Here is a 22,936-nt window from a genome sequence, read left to right as displayed (position 1 = left end):
ATTTTTCTAATGTTTTCACTTTATTTTCTAATGCTTTAATCTCCATGGTTTTTTCCACAATGTTTATCTTTGAGAGATCATAATTTCTTTCCATCTTAGCAAACTGTTCTTTTACCTGTTTTAATTCTGAAACTTGTAGTTTCATGTCTTCCATTGACTTTATTAGCTCTTTTGTGCTCAAATTGGTGCTGCTACCCTATGCTGCTCCTACTATTGTTGTACCTGTGACTATCTCTGTTGTGGCTACTCGGATGTTTGGGGCTAATGCTGTCCCAAGTGTAGAGGGGATTGCTGTTGAGACTATTGGTATTACATCAGGAGGCTGAGAGGTCGACTCTCCCTGCTTGTCCTTCAGTTTTTTTTTCTAACACCTGCTCTGTTTCATTCAATCTTTCATTGAGTTTTAAGAGTAGATCCATCATCTCTTCTTCAGATTTTTGCTTTATGACCTCAGCAGTCTGTGGATGCCTCGAAGGAGGTAGCTTTAGCTTCTTCCTCAAGGCAGCAATATCTTCATCTTTCTTTTTGATTAATGCTTCTATGCCCTTTACATCTTTGGGATCATGTCCCAATCTAATGATGATTTCTTCTAATGACTTTATTATGTTATCCTTAGCCTGAGAGGAGGCTTTTTCTAAGTTTAGCTGGGCAGTTGTATTATCCAAAGAATTTTGAAGCTTGTGGGCCATCATTGCTTTACCAGTTAATGTTGAATAGACTATTTCTCCAGCTTGCTTATGCAATTCAATTTGATCCATAGGGTGAATATCCTTTGCCAAGACTTCCAAATTTGTTTTGAGGTAATTTTCTGCTGATTGACGTTGTTGTACCTTTAGCTTGAAGTAGCTCATTATCATCTTGCCTTCTTTAACGTCATAGGCTGACATTAATCTTTACTGATTTGTGGGGGCCATTTTTACATATTGATTGTAAATTTGGAGCCTCAATGGATCATTCCTGGCCTTTATTTCTGTGAATGTTTTCTTGATATTTGAGGCCTCTTTACCTGGTGGCCTGAGGGATGATACTTATGCGCTATGTTATCTTTCTATCTCTTGCCTCTGTGAGCTGGTGGATGTTCCTTCCAATGGGAAAGTTTGTTGGCTTACTACTCTTTCTTCTCTCTAACCATCTATGGTTTCTTCAACAATTTCCTCCTCTGAAAGAGGATTCAACCTTTGCCTTTTTGTCCTAGGCTATCCTGTAGGTCCACTGGCAGGGGTAGTAGTTTCCCTGTCCCTCTTTTTATTCCTTTCCTCATTTAGAGGAGTCTGTAAATTTGGAGTTTCTTCTACCCTAGTTTGAGTTGGAGGAGTTAGTATTTGGACCTGTTCTTTGGAAGTTTCAGGCTACTTTGACATTGTAGGTTGTTCTGTGGTCTCTACTTCCTTGCCTTTAGATGTTGCTGTAGCTGGTGTGCTTGTTTCTTGTGAAGGCTACTGAGAGGTTGCAGCAATGGAGGCACCAATTCCTGACCTTTGAGATAACTTGAATGGTACCTGCCCAAAAGAATCCAGGTCAAGGGTTTTCTCAGGATCTCTCATAGCATTTTCTATTTTGACCTATTCACTAACATCTTCTAATAGGGTCCCTTCTCTCCATTCATCCATATTTGCAAATTGTTCAATTTCTGGGATCCTATGATGTATGTATGGTGACAACCTGTTCTTCATTCTTCTATCATATATAAAGCTATTAGGGCCATATGGCCTCCACCCAAAACTCTTTTGTAACTTAAGATGTTCTTCTAAAATTTTCTCTGCTTCTCTCCATGCTTTTCTATCATTGCAAATATAAGGGCCTAACTGATTATTGATTCTAATCTGAGCTTTCTTTTTGGCATTACAAAAATGGACTAAGTCTATACGCAACATCTGTCTGAAGTATTCCAATGCAAATAGTCTCATTGGAACATACTTTGGTAGCTTGAAGGGGCAGAGCTCACACCCATAGGTCCTGATTTCTGTATGGTTCTTGTATTAGTACCAATCCCCTATTCTATATTGCTTGGAAAGTTGGAGGATCTTCTTTATATCACCACTGATCTTAGGAGGGGAAAATCCTGTCAATAAAGTGGTTGCAGGATGCACAAATAGATCAATGAACTCATTTTAGGTGTAAGGGGACTCAAGGGTATTATGAAAAATGGGATTCCAAAATATGAGAGACCTTGGTTTTCCTTTAGTGTCAAGCTTCCTGACAGGAAAAGGAAATTTCTCTGACTGATAATACAACATAAGATGGTAGATGAAAGTGGTGTATTTAAAGACTCCTTCATTGTCTAAGTTCAAGAATTGGTCATGAAGTTTATTGGCAATATAGGAGGCATAGTCTTATTTGACAGCATGGGGCTGTCCAGGGGTAAATATTGACAATAATACTAGGGTTATATCATCAACATATTCACTAGTGATAAATCCCATAATTAGAGATATCATGTCAACAATGAGTCTTCCAGTTTCAGTGAAGCGAGTCTGCAGATAAGGAGGTGGACCTTTTGGCTGGTGCTTTGGTAACATGAAGGTCTGACCGACGCGGTTTACTTCTGATTGGGACAACTGAGATGCTTTTCAAAGTAAATGTCCCATAGAAAGTGGAGTGAGGGCTTGACCAGGAAAAAATTGCAATATTTCATTGATGGATGCAGCTGTTATGGGGAATAAAACTGTTTGGCTTGGGGACATAACAGATCTCAGGTTAGGATCATAATTGGCACAACTTTGGTGAATTATATCAGTGAAGACATGGACTGAGGGAAGAAAATACCTGGGAAGGTTGGATTCCCACAGTCCCAGGATGTCTGAGCCATTCAAGTAGTTGTTTTTGACTTGGAAAAAGGCTTTCAGGTGATTATGGTCAGTGGTCATGTTCTTTATTTGGAAATATTTATCTGTAAGAGGCAGATAGTCTTGGTCCTTATGACGGGCATTGATCGGCGTGATATTCAAAGTAGCGGGGGTTTCCATTTTTGGTTCTTGTGGATTCAAAAATGGGATTTGGGTTTTCTGTGAGAAAATAGGCCAAACAACAGGTTTGGAAACTTTTATGGAAAACACAGGGTGGACTAGAATCGAATTTGGCCATTTCTTGTAGAATTTCAGTAGAAAACCACAATTACAGGGTTTCAGAGAAAAATGGATAAATACCTGTATCAAGGAAATGAACAGTGCAATGACGGGTTGAATGAAAGGTTCTGAGCTAAGTTACTGCGAGTTTCTTGATCAGGTGGCGATTGGAAAGCTCGAGCAGTTGACTTGGACATTGTTTTGCATGGGAGCACGGGTCGCAACATATAATAGTGAAAATGAAATTTTGTTCGTTTTATTTAACAAAGTTAAGGGTGGCAGGGTTTTTGGGGATTATCAGGCGGATAACACAAGCAGAGAAGTGATTTTTTATCGCATATGAAGGGCGGTAAGCGGTACGGGATTGCACCGCTTTTGGAGTTAGGTGGTATTGGGCCAAGGGCGAGTGAGCACATAGACTGCCTGACACGTGGCGGGAGTACAGAGGGAAAACCACCCGGTGATCACGCGTTAAAGTGAAGTCGCCAGGGGGTAGCGATATCAGTGATGATCATTGGATGATGGGGAAGTGATCGGACGGTAGACAGAGAGTGGGGTACGACGGGAGTTTAATTGCAGCGGGCCCAACACAATAAAATATTTTAATTGTATCAGGGGCAATGCTATTGGTTGGGGGGTGGTTCTTAATTAACCTTGAGGGTTAATTGATTCCAATTAATCTTGTTTCACACGTATTTATGGTTATATTTAACCAGGGCGGGATATATAAGATTTAGGGTATTTCTATATATATTTACATATTACGGGAAAGGGTACAATTGTGTAGGATTTACATAATATTAGTTAGGAATTAATATGATGATGAAATGAAAGTGCTAAGCTAAACATTTCAGGTATACATTCAAACTTAGGCTTCACGTGGAAAAAGGGGTATTTTAGGTGATATTGTGTATTTTCTTAAGTAAAATAGGATTTTACTTAGGAAGTGAGTTTATGAAATCAAATGAATGGTTTATGGATGGTTTTAAGTACTTAGGATGTTAAATCATTGGGCCGAGGGTCCGGTCCCTCCAAAAGTTAGAGAAATGCTCTGAGACCCTTTAATTTTCAAAGACCTTAATACTTTAGGGGAAATTAGTGAAATCTTTAGGGAAAAATATGAAGGGAAGTTAATTATTTAACTTTGTCTTGCTTGAAATGCATTAAGTGAAATGCCTGCCTTGCACTTGTGATAAAGGTAACAATTAACACATTTAGAGACATTATCCATCACAAGTAATTCTGCAACACCATCTACCTACCCTACCTACTTTAACTTAGCATTTTTCCTTCTTTATTTGGGTGCACTTAGACTGGCAAAACCTTATCAAATCTTCCTTTTCTTTTACATGGCAAGCCTACCTAAGTTTGCACTTATTACATCCAAGGGCTCAGATTAAATTATTGAGCTCCTTTTATTTACTCTACCTATCTACTTATTTGCCAAGATTAAACAATTTGGTTAGATTTTATTCTCTATCTCTAAAACATGAAATTCAAAAATGAATGAGCCAAGTTTAAACAGTTTGACTCTTCATGAATTGTGGCATAAATAACAAGCTGCACACAATTTGATTAATACACAATTGAAAAAGTAGTGGCATTTAGACTTGCACACTTTCCTGGTCTTTCTTTGTTTGGGGTTCATTTCTTCTCATTTTTGGACCATTTTATTCTTTTCACCCTTTGATTTTTCTTTTAGGGTATACCCTCTTTACATTTTTTAAATTTTTTGATTTTTTGACAATATGGAAAACAATTGCAACAAAAAAAGGTATGAACATATTACAGAGTTCATCAAATCAATCATGAAATATGACACCTATTAGTATAGGAGCATAACACTGGCTCCACTTAGGGATGGCTTTTCCTGGTGGAAAGTTAAGAACAACAGGTCATATGGCCTTTGAATGATTTTGATTGTGCTCTGAAATCTCCTTCTGCTGGTTGCTTTATTGTATGTATGACAGTAACACTTGTGAAGCTTAGGGCCTTCTCTTCGAGCTTCAACTCCAGCAAGTTACTATCCAATCCAAACTGTGACATTACCAAAGATATAGTATGTACATGTTAAAATCAGAATATATTAAAAAGTAGGATCATAGTAATGTTTCAACATCCGACCATTAACTGGCCCTTCTTCTATTTCTGTGCCATCCAAGTTTTTCAGATAGTAAGTATTGTTCCCTTGTAATGCATGGATTATAAAAGGTCCTTTCCATAGGAAGTCAAACTTCACATGTTTTCTCTTATCCTCTCTCCTGGAATCCCATCTTAAAAATTTGTCTCCAAGGTAGAAATCTTCTGCCTTGGTTCTTTTATCAAATATTTTCTTAAGCTTCTCTTGTAACACTTGGGATCTTTGATACACTTCCTCTCTGGTCTTCTGTAGATGGATGATATGGTTTATCCTCCTTTGAATATCATTGGGTTCCACTTGAGCTTCTTGAAGTAATTTCATTACATGAACTCCTAAAGATGAAGGAAATATAGCCTGCATGCCATAGAATAATTCATAAGGACTACTCCTAATAGATTTCTTAGTAGTGAGTCTGTCTGCCCATAGTGCATTAGTAAGTTTCTTGTGCCAATTTTTCTTATTCTCTTCCAATAATTTCTTAATAATATTAATTAGGATTTTGTTGGAAGACTCAGCTAGACCATTACCTTGAGGGTAATAGGCCGTGGAATGGCCTAAGGTAATATGATACTTATTACAAAAACTTATCATTTTCTTGGATTTGAAGGCAGCAACATTATCAGTTATGATCTTCTCAGGACAACCAAATATAGACAATATATTGGTTTCTAGGAATCCTATAATCACTGTGTCATTGGCTTGTCTAGAAGGAATGGCTTCTATTCATTTGGTGAAATAATCAATGGCAGTGAGAATCCATTTATGTTGGCCAGAAGAGGGAGGATGGATTTCTCCAATGAAGTCCAAACCCCATTGTTGGAACGATTTTTCAGTGGAAATTGGTCTCAGAGGTAAAGGTAATAGTTTTCTCTTGCCTTCAAAAATTTGACATTTATGGCAAGCAGTGACAAATTTCTTTACATCAGTGAACAAGGTTGGCCAATAAAATCCATCCCTTAGGATCTTGTCTGCTGTTGATTTCCAGTAAAGGTGTCCACCACAGTCTCCTGCATGAAATTCTTTGAGAACCTTGTTAGCTTCTTCTTTTAATAAACAATTTAATAGAATACCTTCATGAGTTTTCTAAAAAAGAGTATTATCTACAATACAAAACTTGGAAGCTTTCATCTTTAAAAGATTTTCTTTGTTTTGGATAACCCTGGAGGAGCTTGCAGGTTTAATAATACATAAATTATATCAACATACCAAAGTGAATCTAAGAAGGCCTGGCTAATTTGTGGAGTCGCAATCTCATGTTCATTATCCAGTTCATTAATGTCTAGGGCTTGACAATTTGTTTCAGTCATGAGCTTGGCCAATCCCTGTCCTTTTATAAGCTTTGTCGGTTTTATTTCAATATCATACTCCAATATAGTAGCAATCCATTTACCTCGTTTGCCTTCAATTCCATCCTGGGTTAAGATGTCTTTGACAACCACATTTGGTACATAGGCTATTACATGGGAGTACAGTATGTAGACTCTAAAGTCTTTAATAGCTTTCACAAGTGCAAAAGCTTGTTTTTCCATGATTTTTTATTTTAGTGGTGCATCCCTGAACGCTGTACTAAAAAAGGCTATGGGTTTTTCACATCCTTGGTCATCCTTTTGTAGTAAGACAACTGCTATGGTGTGTTCTGATGCAAATGAAAATATTATAAATTCTCTATCAAACTTTAGACTCGTAATGACCAGTGTTCTGGTCAGAGCCATTTTAATTTCTTCAAAGGCTTGTTTGGCTTCAATTGTCCATTTTATACTTGAATCCTTTCTTAACATATTATTAAGCAATCTAATTAATTCAGCTAAGTTAGATATGAATCTTCTAAAAAAATTAATCTTTCCTAGGAAAGCTTGAAGTTCTTTGACATTTTGAGGGTGGGGTATTTGTAGAATAGCTTCTATTCTAGCAGGATCAATTCTGATGCCATCTTTGTAGATGATATGGCCTAAAAGTTTGCCTTCCTCTAGACCAAATAAGGATTTCTTAGGATTTAAAGAAATACCATATTTCTTTCATTTTAGGAATACTTGTCTCAAATGATCCAAATGTTGTTGATCTGATTTAGAAAAACAGTCAGGTCATCTAGATATATAATCATAAAATCATAAATTTCTTTTGCAAATGCTATGTCCATCGCTCTTTGGAAGGTTGCCCTTGCATTTTTAAGCCCAAATGGAATTTTGACATACTTGAATGTGCCCTATGGTGTTGTAAAAGCAGTTTTTTCCTGGTCATCAGGATGAACCAAAATCTAGTTATAGCCCGAGAACCCATCCAAAGTGAAATCCTAGAAGCACCTACTACCTTTTGTAAAATGTGATCCATCTTGGGTAAAGGGTATTTGTCCTTCAAAGAAACCTTATTTACATTTCTTAAATCAACATATAATCTGATTTCTCTAGTTTTCTTTCTAGTAGGTACTAGATTAGACACCCACTTTGAAAATCTGATAGGAGAAATTATCCCTGCTTCATACATTCGTTTGATTTCTTTCTAGTATGGTATGCTGAATTATGGAGGTGTCATAAGATTTCAGTCTTCATAACTCTAGGCAAAAACATCCTGGAATTCTCTCATTAGTTCAGCATATTTGAGTTTTTGGTCAAGGGGCAAAGATTTAGATAACTTTACCATTTTCAGATTTTCTTCAGTTCCAAAGTTATAGTCTTAAATGTCTATTTTTAAGGGTTCCATCTTCGCTTTCTTTGGAATATCATTGAAATCAAAGAGATCTTCCAAAGAAGTTAATCCTTTAGGCAAATGATTGTCTTTTAAATTGATAACTTCAAATTCTCCTTCAATAATTTCATTAATATCCATTTCTTTAAGATCCTGCATTTCTTTGTTGATAAACTTTGTCAGATGAAGCATTTGAATTGCGCTTTCTGTTGAAATGTCCATTTCTATTCTATTTGTTTGATCAAACTCACTCACTATATCTACATCTATGTTAATGTTAGAAAATTATTCATCTAAGGTCAAGAAATTATTAATTTGCTTATCACTATCAAACACTTTCCAGTTCTTCAAATTGTCAGGTATGGCTGGTCTATGTCTAATCTCAGTTGTGAACTGATGATTAGGTTCAAATGGTAATTTGCAGGTGCTAGCAAACATTGCCAGACTATGAGCTTGCATGTTATGTTCTCTTGGGATTTTGGCAAGCTTAGTTTCCATAAATGTATTGAGAATCTTTATAAATGTTCCTCTGTAATATCTTAATCTGGGATCATTCGTTAGAAACTTTCCTTTGATCTATTGAATTATTAAATCAGAATCTCGTAAGACAGTTAACCTAATTGCCCCTAAACTTTTAACAAGTTTAAGACCTAGCAACAGAGCTTCATATTCTGCCATATTATTGGTGCACCTAAAGTTTAGTCTGTAGGCATGGCCTTCAGCATGATTATTTTCAAGATTGTGCACCCAAACTCCTGCTCCTGATCCTAATTTGTTAACTGAACCATCAAATTCTAAGTGCCAAAGAATTTCATGTTCATAATTGTTGTCAGGAGTCTCAGGAATCTGTTTAATAGGGAGATTTGGTTTTTTAGTTTCTTCTGGTTTCTCTTGAATATCTGATGTTTCATTGTTCTCAGAAATTTCTTGTATTTGAACATCAGGCTTTTCATTTGTAATTTCTTTTGGTTATGCTGCTAAAACTTCTAATTCATTTGAGGAATCACTTTCAGCATTGTAAATAATGAAAGAATCCATATCAGAGTGTACTGATTAGATAGGGAATTTTTGGGGTTTTCCCTGACTACTTACAATGTATTTCATTAAGGTTTCTCTGTATAGTTTCTTGGGCTGGCCGAACACTGAAATAGTAGCATAGGACATGTCCAATTGTAGAGATTCTTGGAGCTTCACACCCTAAGATCTGGATAATAACATGTTATACTTTGGTGGAATATCTGCTACTACTATGTCCATTAAGATGGTTTTGGCAGGATATTGAACAAGTGATACACACAAGTCTTTGATTAATCCTAAACATCTGACTTGACTTGAATCGAAAGAAAAGAAGTCTTTCTATGGCCTGGTGATGTCTAGGTCTAATTTCTCCATTATAGATTTAGGCATTAAATTATGAGATGCACCAGAATCAAACATGGAATTATGAAGTATTCTATCATGTATATTCAGATTTACATAGAAAGGAGGGATTCCTCCATCCACTGTTTTTCCATTCACTTCAGGGCCAAAAATCAATTTAGGCTGGTCATCAAAAACATTTACTGAATCTTCATTAACCGAGATTTTGAGTGATCTACTGATCTGGCTTTTGTAGACATAATGTTTAGCTAATTCAGACAGTGGAACAACTATTTTTAATTTGCCTACTTCAGTCTCCAGATTAAAAGGTTTTTTAGTCTGAGTTATTATATTTCAGACAATTGGATTCTCTTTTTATTCTGTATTCTCTGTGTTTCTCTCCTTTTCAGGAGTGGGGTTATGGGTTGAAGTTGTTTCCAAATCAACTTCTGGAGGTTCTTCCACGTTTCCTTTGGAAGGAATAGAAGTGGAAAGTTGTTTGTTATTTGGTTGATTATCAGATACATCTTCAATAATTGGGTTAGCTGGATTAGGATCTGTTCTGGAAAGAATATGTACAGGGGTGGTATTGGTCTTACCTTTGTTAGGCTGCTTTGTAGCTTTCTGTTTATTGGTTTCAGGAACATCTACTCTTCTGCTCTTCAGATTATATTGCTTGTGGAATTCATAAATGGCTATATCATATCCCTCCCTAAAGTCAAATGAATCACCTGACTGAGTTTGGAATTGTTTAAGGATGTGAGCTTCTTGATCCTCTTGGGTCAAGAAAACTTGTTGTTCATTGTTGAGTCCCATCAAATTAATTTAAGTGTCTTCTGTTGGTTCATCAGAAGTTGAGGCTTCAGCATAATTTTCCTGGAATGGGGGCCTAATATTTTGGTCAGGCCCAGTCTTTCCAGTGTTCTGGTTTTGGTTCTTCCTGAAATTTGGATTTCTCCCAGTATTGTTTGGTTGACCATCCCAAGGGGATTTACTTTCAATCATTTCTACTCTATCTCCTAGCCTGTCCATTCATTTAATAATAGCATCTAGTTTCTGTTCAAAGGCTGAGGGTTCTTCTTTCAAAGGTATCCTCCTTTCACTTATGGCTTTAGCTCGTTTGGATATCAGGTTGGCTTCAACACTGACAACTATACTTTGCATATCTTCTAAGGTTCGAGGAGTTCTTTCCCTAAGTTGGTATGCCATATCAGAATCAAATCCATCAGGGAATTTGATCAATGCCAAATCGGGAGGAGGTCTGAGGTTTTGAGGAATAGCATTGTAGACATTATTGAACCTAGTGCAGTAATCTTGTACAGTTTCTTGTGTTCCTCTCCTTAGGTTTTCATATTCTGATAAAATTTGGAAAGGATCTTTCTTCTTTTCCCATCTGTTTAAGAATGTAGTATAAAGGGCTGCTAGGTCATTGATACTATTTGTAGGGAGGGCTCTAAACCAGGTTCTAACATCTCCAGTCAGACTTTGAACAAATACCCTCATTTTAACATCATCAACATCAACCTCATATATCTCAAAGTAGTCAGTCATCTTTTTGTATGTTGTTGTGTAGTGTATGTGCCAGAGGAATCGAAAGGAGAGATTTTACTTTGATAATCTTGGGGCATAACACCCAAGTTGGCAGGTAAATTTAGGGGGGTATACCTGTTTTCCATTGCAGTAGATAGGGTTGAAACAACAGCTGGAGTTGGTCTTGGAGTGGTGGATGGAGGGGTGGAAGGGGTGGTTTGAGGTTCAGATATCTGAGGTGCTGTTGATGAACTTGGAGGGGCTGAAGTGATCATAGAAAGGTTTGGTGTTCCTACAGAGGTAAGATCAGATTGAATGGAATTCTGCAAATGTTTGTCAAGATGTGAGGTGACAACCTGAAGTTGTAAATATTCAATAAATAATGGGTCATGAACTGTATGGACTAACCCAGAATCAGAAAAGGTTACAAATAAATAGGTCTCAAAATACTCATCAACGGATTCATCCTCAATGTAAATCCACTTCACAAGACAAGATCTTGATCTGTACAGAGGTTGAGAACTAGCAAAACTTTCTTGGCTTTCTTGTCTCCTGAGAATCCTAGGGATCAAATTAGGGTTTTCAAACACAGGTGGTGGATTTGGATCAGGATTAGCTCTTATGTAATGAGTCCTTTCTGAAGCCAGGTTTCTAGGTAGGGTTTGGTTTTTTCTCAAAATAGGTTGAACAATACAACTTTTACAGTTTCTTTAAGAGGCTTTAGGTAGGGGATTTGAACTTTCTTAAAGACTTATTTAACAAGAGGAACTGATCAAGTATTTGAAACCAGATGTTCAATCCATAAACTAGACCAGAGATAGACTGAAGCATCATTCATTCACTTATGCAATTGCAAAGCAAGAGTAGTTCAAAGGCTACCTGGCTAACTTCAGGCTTCGTCTGTAGCTTATAAAGTAAACAATAGTAACAAACAAATTATTCAGGTCCCCAGTGCGGTCGCCACTATGTTATCACTCAGATTTTCCCAGAAGTTGTAAGAAGGGGAAAGGGGTCCAAGGTAACCACAAACCAATCTTTTAGATATAGAATCTAGCCAATCTATATCCAAAGAGGGTTCTCTCTTTAAGTTTTAGCTTTATTTTAAAAGATATTAGGCTAGTTGTGAAGTTTAGGAGTTTTGTTTGAATTTGGGTGGTGGGATTCAATAGCAGAGGGGTAAGACTGAGTACTTTAGGCCATTGGGCTAATGGAGTCAAAGAAGATGGCTTAACTGGACTTAGTTTCTTAACAAAGGATGGTTTCACAGGGAAAATTGGTCAAACAGGGACAAATAAAGATTTGGGATAGATGGAATGAGCTCAAATTGGATGAAAAGCAATTAAGAATTCTTGAATCTATCTGAAAGGGGGAACTCGAATGATTACTAATAAAGAGCAGTTAAGTATTCTTTACTAAATAATCAAAATGGACGAACTAGAAAACATGAGCAATTAAGATTTCACTATTTATCCTAATTCAGAAGAAAACATAGAGAATAATAACGAGTGAAAATAGAGTGCAATCAAGCATATTCCGAATTACTCTTTTTCGTTTATCATTCAGATATGAAACATAGATGATATAATAAACAAGGAAAACTTTAAAACATAAGGTATAGAGGACTTATTGATCCGGGGTTTGATTCAAGAAATCCGTGGAAAGTCCTTTGCATCAATTCTTTATCCTGCAAACGATACAAAGTTGGTCCAATCAGCACTTTATTCCAAAATAATCAATACTACAGAAATGTCTAAGAATCCACCCTCAATACTCCAATTGAGGGAGTATTTAAACAAAAAATTTTACAAAAAATATCTCATAACAGAGTGAGATATATTCTAGGATGACTAGGAATAAGTTACAAGAAAGTAGAGACAACTAGTCTCGAAGATAGGAGAAAGGTAAACTGATGTTGTGCTGTTCCTTTTCTTGCTGAATGTGCTGAGGCAGGCCTTATGATTTGGCTTGCTACTGTCTTCTTTAGTAACTCTGTGCTGGCTGCCCTATTTTGACTGATACTATTTACCTGTTCTGGTACACTTCGACCTGTTTGATCTTTGTTCACCTTTGTTTATTTTTACCACAGTAAATAACCAAAATTTACGTTTTATCAAGGATAAATTTACAAAAGTTCCAACATGTCTTCCCACCATTTTTTCTCTGGCAATCTGTGTTTCTGAAGTTTCCTCAGGGTCTCATCAGTTTTTGTATATCTGAAAAATGTGGTTTGAATTGGGAACAAGTGTTTCAGCTCATGCTTGACATAGAATAAGTTCTCTAAACTGTCATAAAGAACTCGACCTATGGGGAGTGCTTTTACTCCTGATGCACTTGTTGATGAACTAGCTTGATTGCCAACATATTTATTTAACATATCTACATAATCTCTATGCTTCATCAATATGTCATTGTAGAGCTATAAAAAGGGTCTCTTTCACCTCTAGTTACCTCACATTAATATGTCAATTCGGGATCGTCTGGTTATTTCAAAGGGTGTCTCAGTCTGAGGCTAGCATTTGCCAGAGTAATGCTTGTAGTACAGCTATATACAACTACGAAAGTAAACTAATGCAAGTCTACAACTTAACTACTTCAAAGGACTAAATCACACCAAGTATTGCATCAGCCAAAGGTTCGGTAGCAATAACCCATCCTTTTCATAACTGATGAGAATAGATCAGAGGTCTGGGAGCCAAATAGCAGATGCTGGGCTCGCTACAGCCTAGGATCGTTCTTAATGATTAGAAATGAAACAACAGATGAAAGAAGTGATAATGAAATGGAACAGCACATCAGCCAAGGGCTTGGTAGCAATAACACATCCCTTTCATAGCTGACGGGAGCAAATCAGAGGTCTGGGGACCAAGTAGCAGGTGCTGGGGTCTTCTACAGCCTAAGTCCGTCCTCAAGAAACAGCAAATTATCAATCTAGAAATGGAACAACAAATTGAAATGGAACAACAAATAAATGGAACAACAAATAAATGGGACAACAGATAAATGGAACAACAAATAAATGGGACAACAGGTAAATGGAACAACAGTTCAAGAATAGAACAGTAATCGAAATAAGTAATAATTGAGTTCTTTAAGCTGCAAATCTATTTAACCATGCCAATCAAAACACCAATCCCTCAATCTTATATGATGGAATAATACTATAGAACCTTAGAAACACACCATACTTAATCTGCTTCTATTAAAACACATACGACTGTATCTCATAATAAAGGATAGTCACATTCGATACCCATGTAAAACAGATCTTTCCAGATGACTTGTTATAATGCAAAACACAATCGTGAAGAACTCTGTAATAAAGTAACAGTGTCCTGTAGGGATTAATCAATGCTTAAAGAATTGGTAAAATAACATAGCATCAATATAAAGTTCAAGAACACAGAATGACTTAATCACAACAGAGCATGTAATAGAATATTCTCAAAACACAGCAGATTACCAGAATACGTCTATGAACAAACCACACGGAAACCACGCGTAATGATACAAGAGCAAGTGTCCTCCAGGGCCGGGCCCTTAGCCTCCAGGGGTACACCGCTTAAGATAGATCCAGGCTCAAAGATAAAAGGGTGAACAAGTCTGTATTAAAGCATGCAATAAAATTACAGGAACTCAAGTCTTCAACCGAACATAAAGATCATAGTCCTGATCTTCCTTAAAAGAAATTACACTCCCCCAAAAGATCCTCCCTGAAGCCAACAGTGCTACCCCTTTTATAGGGAAGATGGCGGAGATATCTAGGTACAAAAAATAGGCAAAATAGTGATCCCTCAGGGTCTCAGATCCTGAGGGATTCGCAGAATCATTAATACTGCGTTACTTCTTTCTTTTTCTGTTTCGTACTGGTATCTCCGCGTCCTTTCTTGGGTTGATTCGTTGTGATCTGGTTTGTTTCCAGTCTTCCGCCAAAGGGACAACAGTTAGCTTAGCTTTGTCTTTACTTTTGGAATGGCCAGTTCTCGTATTTCCTCCCTCCTGCACACAGAAATGACGACTATCAGTGCTTTTCATTAATCTCTCATGTTTCGTTATAAATTCTTATCATTATCTAGATTTCTCATGCAAAAGGCTTCTGAGTTCTGATGAAAAGATACCAAAATGACCATCGAAACATACCTTCCTAGGTACTCCACACACCCCCCAGCTTACCTTTTTTCATGGCCTCATGAAAACATTGTAGTTGACATGCAGAGCAGTGAGGGAGTAGGCTGGAGATGGAATTTCGTGTGGGGGCCTACACCCATGATGTGAAACTAGATGATCAAAGAAATGGCTTGTTTGGCCCTCGGGCATTTCATACAGGGTTTGGTATCCGGGTGCAGGATGCCAAATGATTGGACTCCGGAACCTATATCCTAACCAGGATGGCCCTGCCCTCAAAACAATTTCACCATAGAGGGGGAATCGGTTAGCAGCAAGCTTAAAATTTTCATACTTAAACGGCTCTCGAAGCTGAATATTTGGATTAGATACCCGATATCGAAATTTAGCTGCTTCAATGGCAGGGTCTTTAATAGAAGAAAAGAATTCAAGCCCTTGCCGAATGATGGCTTCATGCATGGGTCCTAATGCTTCAATTACGCCTGGAGCCCTCATGAGATTTCTATGAATTTTCCATAACTGTTCCGGGTCTCTAGGCTCAGCGCTTACCCATAGGTCTAATCCATTTTCTTGTCCCTAAAATGCATTGTAGGCTTTGAGCCATTTAATCTGATTAACTGCAAATGAAATGAATGCTTGTAATTGAATATCTCCGACAAAAGGGCCAGGGTTCAGTTCGGTCTCCTGTTCTAGTACAAGGTTATGCAGGTAAAATTCACACAATAACCTTTGTAATTTTACCCCATAATGCTTACAGCCGTTTATAAAATCGTCTATAGTGTTAATTTCTATGGGAGCACCTACCCTAACGGCTTTAATTTTCAATTGTAAGTATCTTTCCATTAGAAACAGGGCATAATTTTTGGCAGGAGCTCTACATGCTAGGGCATCATTGTACAGAGCACACAAGGTATCTATTTGTTTAATGACTACATCTAATCTACGGGTTACCTTGGCAACTTTCTCTTGCTCCTTTTGCCATCCTTCGAAGGCTTGGCTTTCTGACAGGTTGACGTTCCTTAACTGCTGCTGTAATTCCTCATATTTTTCACGGAGGATCGTTTGTTCCCTGAGCTTTTCTGCTTCTTGCTGAGCCTGCTTCAAATGATGGTGGAGGGTTCTTGTTTTTGGGTCCTTTTTCCATGCATCTATGGAGGCTGGGAGCTTTACTTGGATTTTCTTACTATGCTGCTTTAAATTCATAACCCTTATTACTCCCGAAGGTGGTGCCTCCGTCTGAACCTCCTTATCATCTTTTTCAATTTTAACACGAACTCCAGCCCACTGCTGTTCCTTTTCAAATGGAACAATAGTCTGTCCTTCTATTTTAATTGGAATAGCAGTTTGTTTTTCTGCTTCATTAGGGACAGCAGTTTGGCTTCTGTCAGGATTTTGAATAGTGGAACGACTCCCGGTTCTTCGCCTTTTATTCTTACGGGGTCTCATTGGCATGGCCGAATTTTTTCTTGTTGAGGTCCCTACCCCCCTTTGGCTTACTTTTAGAAGCCTAATCTGCTGGCAAAGCCTGACTATCACGTTTAACAGTGTCCCTTTTTCCTTTTGCAATTCCCTTATTTTCATCAACTTCTCAGAAAGAATAGCTGACTGTTTGCCGTGGGTTGGAGTGTGACTAATTTCCAGATTTTCTTCTTGAGGTGGCTGATCCAGGGTGAGAACCTTTCTTGGCTCTGTTGTTTCTTGGGCCAATTCTTCCTCTGCCCTTATTTCCTCCGGATTCTCCTCTGGTGCCTTCTGATCAGGAACGGGCCGTTCATGCCTGATATTTTCTGTTTCCTTCTCATCATGGACGGGTGAAATTTCTACTTCTGCTTCTTCCGTATGCATTTCCTTGGGTGCATATTTTTCCTGGGTTTCTTCTTCAGAATAGAGGTTGGATGGACTCAGGGGCTGGCCATATTCGCCCATATTGGCCAGAATATTGGCCAATTCCTCTTCCCCCATTGGGTTTTGTACTGGGCTTCTTCCCAGCTGTTCTATTTCTTCCTCCTGCTTGGGCCGCTCAACTTCTTCTTTCTCGTCTCCTTCTTCTTCTTCATCCTGTTCTTTTTCTCCTCCTGTTCCTATTTCCACTAACTGTTCTTCGTCTTCCTCTTCTGTTTCTGCCTTGGCGGACTGCTCTGTTTCCCTGCTATTTTCTTCTTCCGCCTCTGTCCCTGTGGACTGTTCTACTTCCTCATTACTTTCTTCTTCTGTATCTGTCTCTGTCGATTGCTCATCTATAATTTCTATTGCTTGGCTCGTGCGAGCCCGGGGTTTCTTCAGCTCTGCTTGTAACCCTGCAAGCCGTGCCGACTTTCTATGTTTTGCTGGTTGCTTAGATGTACCAGAGTCGGGTTGTTTCTCAAGTTGCTTTTCTGCTTGTTTCTTGGCTTGTCTTTCAGCTTGCACTTCTGTGCAAGCATCCTTCTTTCGCTTCTCTCGGCGTTGGGGTGTGCTATCAATTTGTTTCCGTTTTTCTGGGCGTCCAGACGTGGCCGTCCCTTTATTAATAATATCAATTAATTCTTTCTAGCTGCTCTGCTGCTGGGTAAGACTATGGTTTACTATCAAACGAATTAATCGGTGGTGGCTAACCACAGATTCTTTGTGTTGTGCCTTTTTCATGCTTCGTGCCACATCATGCAATAGCGAATTAAGCAATGCAGGTAAATTCACAGAACATTTTTGTTTTAAGACAGCTAGGAGTTTTAGATGTCGCTGTCTTACCACATCTTTTCTGCCTTCGCAAGTAATGTAGCTCTAGACAATTTTCGCCAATTCCGCCCATGGCTCTCCTAGCGTTGCTGGCAGCACCCCTTTTCCTCGAACCGTTAAGCTCTGGTCCTCATCCTGAAAGATTTCCACAATCTTCTGCAGCCTTTCCTTCTTTGTTGTCCACACAGGCCCTGTGTCCGGTAGTCCTGTGACTTTTGCTATTATATCATCCGTGACCTCTATTCGTTTTCCTCTGATTGTGGAATGTTCTTCCCTCAGGTTTTGTAAAAATTCCTTCGCCACAATTTCATTAGACTCCTTCAGGTGGTTGAGGTAGGTCAACCATCCTGCTTTCTTCAGAATTCTTCGGGCTGCAGTTGAAACAGTCAATGTCTGTGGTTCTCTGCGGACTGACCTTCCACCCATGGCTTTACTTGTAGATTCTCAGCTGTTCGTTAAGACGCAGAGAAGCTGGTGGCGAGTTTCTCGCTCAAATTTAAATACAGCGGCGTATGCAATGGAAATAACTTCGAACAACGATTCATGTAGAAGAAACAAAAATGGCAAATGATCATACCATTGAGTCGTGCTATGCTCGAGTACAAGGTCTTCTCGAATAACGGGCTGACACGTATTCTGGGGAATAATGAGGTTACTCCCCCCCGCAATATGATAGGCTGTCCCAGTCGTCAAATAAAGGAGCAGCGTTTGCTTCGTTCGCAAGGCCTTTATGGAGCAGCTTATGAAAATATGCCATGTTCGCAAAAACAGCGTAGTACGGGGATCGAGGTGAAAAGTTAAATCACTTTTAATACGTAAGCGACTGCGGTGAGTTGATGGAAGTTCGGGAATAGACATTTGCCATAATTAGTGAGCCCCATGCGGTCACTGTCACTAGCTCCGTAATGATTGGCGGTAATAAATAGTCATGCGGGATATGGCTGGGTAATTAAATTATCACGTTATAAGATACAAAGGTTATAATTTCCTTACCCATTGGTATAAAGGTTACGACTTCAATACCATTAACAGAGCTCTGCTGCCAACAGGTGTCCATAACCTTGGCAGAGTTGTTTATTTCACCCCGGGAACCATAGTCCTTTGTGTATGCGAGGAAGTGTTATGTGATGTCAAAACTGTAGGCCACTATGCAGGCTTGGTAACCAGTTAGTCATAGTGCCATTCACGAGGAAGGAGCGAATAGTGGGCAGGCCGGCTCGTGGTGAGACCTCCTGTTTCAAGGGTTATTTGTTTATTTTGATATACCTTTTGGACCATTTCCCGGGTGTGGTGGCCCTAATGGGAATGCAACTTCGCTTCCATCCTGATGATCATGGTAGGCCAGCTCGTAATGAGACTCCCTATCCTGCAATTTGACAAACTGCTTTGGTTGCTTCTTTTTTCTTTGGTTTCAATAGAGAACCTTTCCTGTTTATACACAAAGGGTGATTCCACACTCCTTAAGAGTAGGAATGGTGGAAGAAGTCTTAAAATCCCAATAGGAAGATATAAACTCTTTGATCTTATTGGTGAATGATAATTAAAATAGATAAAAAAAATCAGCATGATAGAGATTACCAATCAGAACAGAGTTAGTAGAACAATGGAAACAAAAGGTGATAAGTAAGCATATCTTTCCCCTACATCCTTTCATCAATTCAGGGCAGTTGCTTAAAAGGATAGCGATTTATGATTTACCGATTTCCGTATACTGTGCTTTTGTTTCCATCACATAAGTAGATAGTTGTATTCTAAAGACCATTAGCACTCTACATCCTTGAGAAGGGACAAGCTGTAGTGCAGTTTCAAGGGAAGATACAACAGCAGTGGAAATCAATGGTGCAGTTCAATAAAATCAAACAAATGTCGTTCCTTTGGAAAAAGATCGACAGAAATCAAACCGTGCTGTTTTTTTCAGAGACAGCAAAAACACACAAATGTTGTTCTTTTTTGAGAAAGGAACAACAAAAACACTCAAGTGTTGTTCATTTTTAGAAAAGGAACAGAAAAAATCAGAAATGCTGTCCCTTTTGAAAAAGGAATAGCAAAAATCACAAGTGCTGTTCCTTTTGAAAAAGGAACAGCAAAAATCGCAAGTGCTGTTCCTTTTGGAAAAGGGAACAACAAAAATCACAAGTGCTGTTCCTTTTGAAAAAGGAACAACAAAAATCACAAGTGCTGTTCCTTTTGAAAAAGGAACAGCAAAAATCACAAGTGTTGTTCCTTTTGGAAAAAAGGAACAGCAAAAATCGCAAGTGTTGTTCCTTTTGGAAAAGGAACAACAAAAATCCCAAGTGCTGTTCCTTTTGGAAAAAGGAACAACAAAAATCCCAAGTGTTGTTCCTTTTGGAAAAAGGAACAGCAAAAATCACAAGTGCTATTCCTTTTGGAAAAAGGAACAACAAAAATCACAAGTGCTGTTCCCAAAAATCGCAAGTGTTGTTTCTTTTGGAAAAGGAACAACAAAAAAATCACAAGTGCTGTTCCTTTTGGAAAAGGAATAGCAAAAATCACAAGTGCTGTTCCTTTTGGAAAAAGGAAAAGCAAAAATCACAACATGCTGTAAAAAAATATGTACAAAAATAATTCAAAGAATTATGTACAAATTGTAAAGAAAAATAAACTTCTTAGCGAGTTACAGGTGGAGGAGACTTGCCTTCCTCCCTTAAGATCTCCATATCTGAATCTTGGCGTAATTGTTGGCAAAAGGACTCCCGAGTAAGTGGTTTGCGATAGAGACGGACTCGATGGCCGTTTGCCTTAAAGGTATACCCAGAACCATCAATAGTAATTAGTGTGAGGGTACCATTGTCATGTACTTTCTGAATTTCATATGGTCCCAACCAACGAGTCTGGAGTTTCCCGGGGAAGTCCTGAAATCTAGAGTCATATAAAAGAGCCCAGTCTCCTTCATGGAAGACTCTGTTTTTGATGAGAGCATCATGCCACTTAGCTCTTTGCTGCTGTATGAGGGCAGTATGTTGAAGTGCAGAGAGTCTAATTTCATCCAGCTCATTAATCTGTTGCAATCGATTAGTTTGCGCCTCGGTTAAGTCTAACCCTACTTCTTGTGCTGTTCGTAATGTCTGGATTTCAAATTCTATAGGGAAGATAGGTTGTTTTCCAAACATAAGCTGGTACGGTGAGTGGCCAGTGGTGCTTCTCCATGTTGTTCTATAAGCCCACAGTGCTTCTGGTAGTCTGGCAGCCCAATCGCGTCTATGTGATGCAACTGTTTTGGTTAGAATTGTTTCTATTATCTTGTTGCTGCTTTCTACTTGCCCATTTGCCTGTGGGTGATATGGGGTGGTCATTTTATGCTGAACATGATAATTGTTGAGTGTTGCCGCTATCCTGTTTCCAGCAAATTGTGGCCCTCCATCTGTGATTATCTCTCTAGGGAGGCCATAGCGGACAAATAGATGGAGCAGGAACTGTATAACAAATTCTTCTGTAGCCCTGGGCAAGGCTTCCGCTTCAACCCATTTAGTGACATATTATGTTGCCATTAGAATGTATGTTTTCTGGTTTGACAGTGGGTTGATTGGCCCCACGAAATCAAGGGCCCATCGCTCAAATGGTTCAATGACTAGCTGTGGTTTCAAGGGCATCTCATCTGAGTGACTAGGGCGTCCCGCCCTCTGGCAACTATCACATGCTTGGACAAATTTCTTTGCATCTTTAAAAATTGTGGGCCAATAATACCCTGTGTGTAATACTTTATGTGCAGTCCTGCGATCAACAAAATGTCCACCGCATGGTTGGTCATGGCATGCTTTCAATATATCAAAGATTTCATCTTGTCGAACGCACCTCCTGATTTGCATGTCTGCCCCTGTGTGAAACAAATAGCCCCCAATCCAGGAAAATCTGGTACTTCGCTGGACAATCTGTTTTCGTTCATTAGGGGTTAGATGTTTTGGTAACTTACCTACTGCTAGGTAATTGGCGACATCAGCATACCAGGGTGTTTGAACAACAACAACAAAGAGATGCTCATCTGGAAACTGATCTTCAACTGCTGCTGCATCGACTGGTTTTGGCATTCTTGAGAGGAAATCAACTACCGGGTTTTCTTTGCCAGGTCGATCCTTGATTGTAATGTCAAACTCCTACAATAAAATCAACCATCTGGTTATTCTGCCGTTTGTGACAGGTTTATTCGCTAGATACTCTATAGCAGAATGATCTGTGTACAAGATAACGGGATATCCAGTGATGTAATGTCTGAATTTATTGAGAGCATGTATAACAGCTAGAAATTCCTTTTCAGTTATAGTATAATTTAATTCAGCAGGGGATAGATTTTTGCTGATGTAATAAATGGCGTATGGTTTTCTATCCTCCTCCTGACCAAGGACCGCTCCAATGGCTGTATCTGAGGCATCGGATGATATTTGAAATGGCAAATCCCAGTTTGGTCCGCGAAGGACTGGGGCTGTAGATAGAAGCTTTTTCAGGTCATTGAAAGCACGTTCACATTTCTCTGTCCAAAGGAAATCAATATTACCAGTTAGTGCATACAATGGTGCAGCAATACGTGAATAATGTTCTATAAATCTTCTGTAATAACCAGAGAATCCAAGAAAGCTATGTACCTCTGTTTGAGTAGTAGGAGTAGGAATAAGCAAAAGTATTTAGATTTTGGCTGGGTTTACCTGTATGTCGGCTGCTGAAATATAATGCCCTAGAATAAGTCCTTTTGTCATCATCATGTAGCACTTTTCATGGCTTAGACAAAGCCTGGTAGCTATACAACGTTGTAGGACTTTTTCTAGTGTTTCCAATGCTGGATCAAACTCTTCTCCGTATGGAGTGAAATCATCCATATATACTTCCAATCCTTCATTTATTAGATCTGCAAATATGCTAAGAATAACCCTTTGGAATGTGGCAGGGGCATTACATAAACCAAAAGGTAAAACTCGGTAGGCAAATGTTCCCCAAGGACAAGTAAAAGTAGTTTTATCCTGATCTTCAGGGGAAATTTGTATTTGGTTATACCCACTGAAACCATCAAGAAAAGAAAAGGATTTCTTGCCTGCCAAAGTGTCCAATACTTGATTGATGAATGGGAGAGGAAAGTGATCTTTCTGCGTTGCCTTGTTTAATTCTCTATAGTCCACACAGATTCTCCACTTCCCATTCTTTTTCGGTACCACTACAAGCGGGGAGACCCACTTACTATCAGAGATAGGGTAGATAAAGTTAACATCTAAAAGTTTTTGGAGCTCAGCTTTTACTACTTCTTTTAGATGAGGATTTAATCTTCTCTAAGGTTATCTAATAGGTTTTGCATCATTCTCTATGTAGATGTGGTGTG

The sequence above is a fragment of the Pinus tabuliformis genome, chromosome 4_1 (assembly GCF_031772625.1).
Source record: "Pinus tabuliformis cultivar Carrire ecotype Pingquan chromosome 4_1, CPIR1, whole genome shotgun sequence".
NCBI lineage: Eukaryota > Viridiplantae > Streptophyta > Pinopsida > Pinales > Pinaceae > Pinus > Pinus tabuliformis.
The sequence above is the reverse complement of the archived record's forward strand: the minus strand, read 5'-3'. Positions refer to the sequence as shown.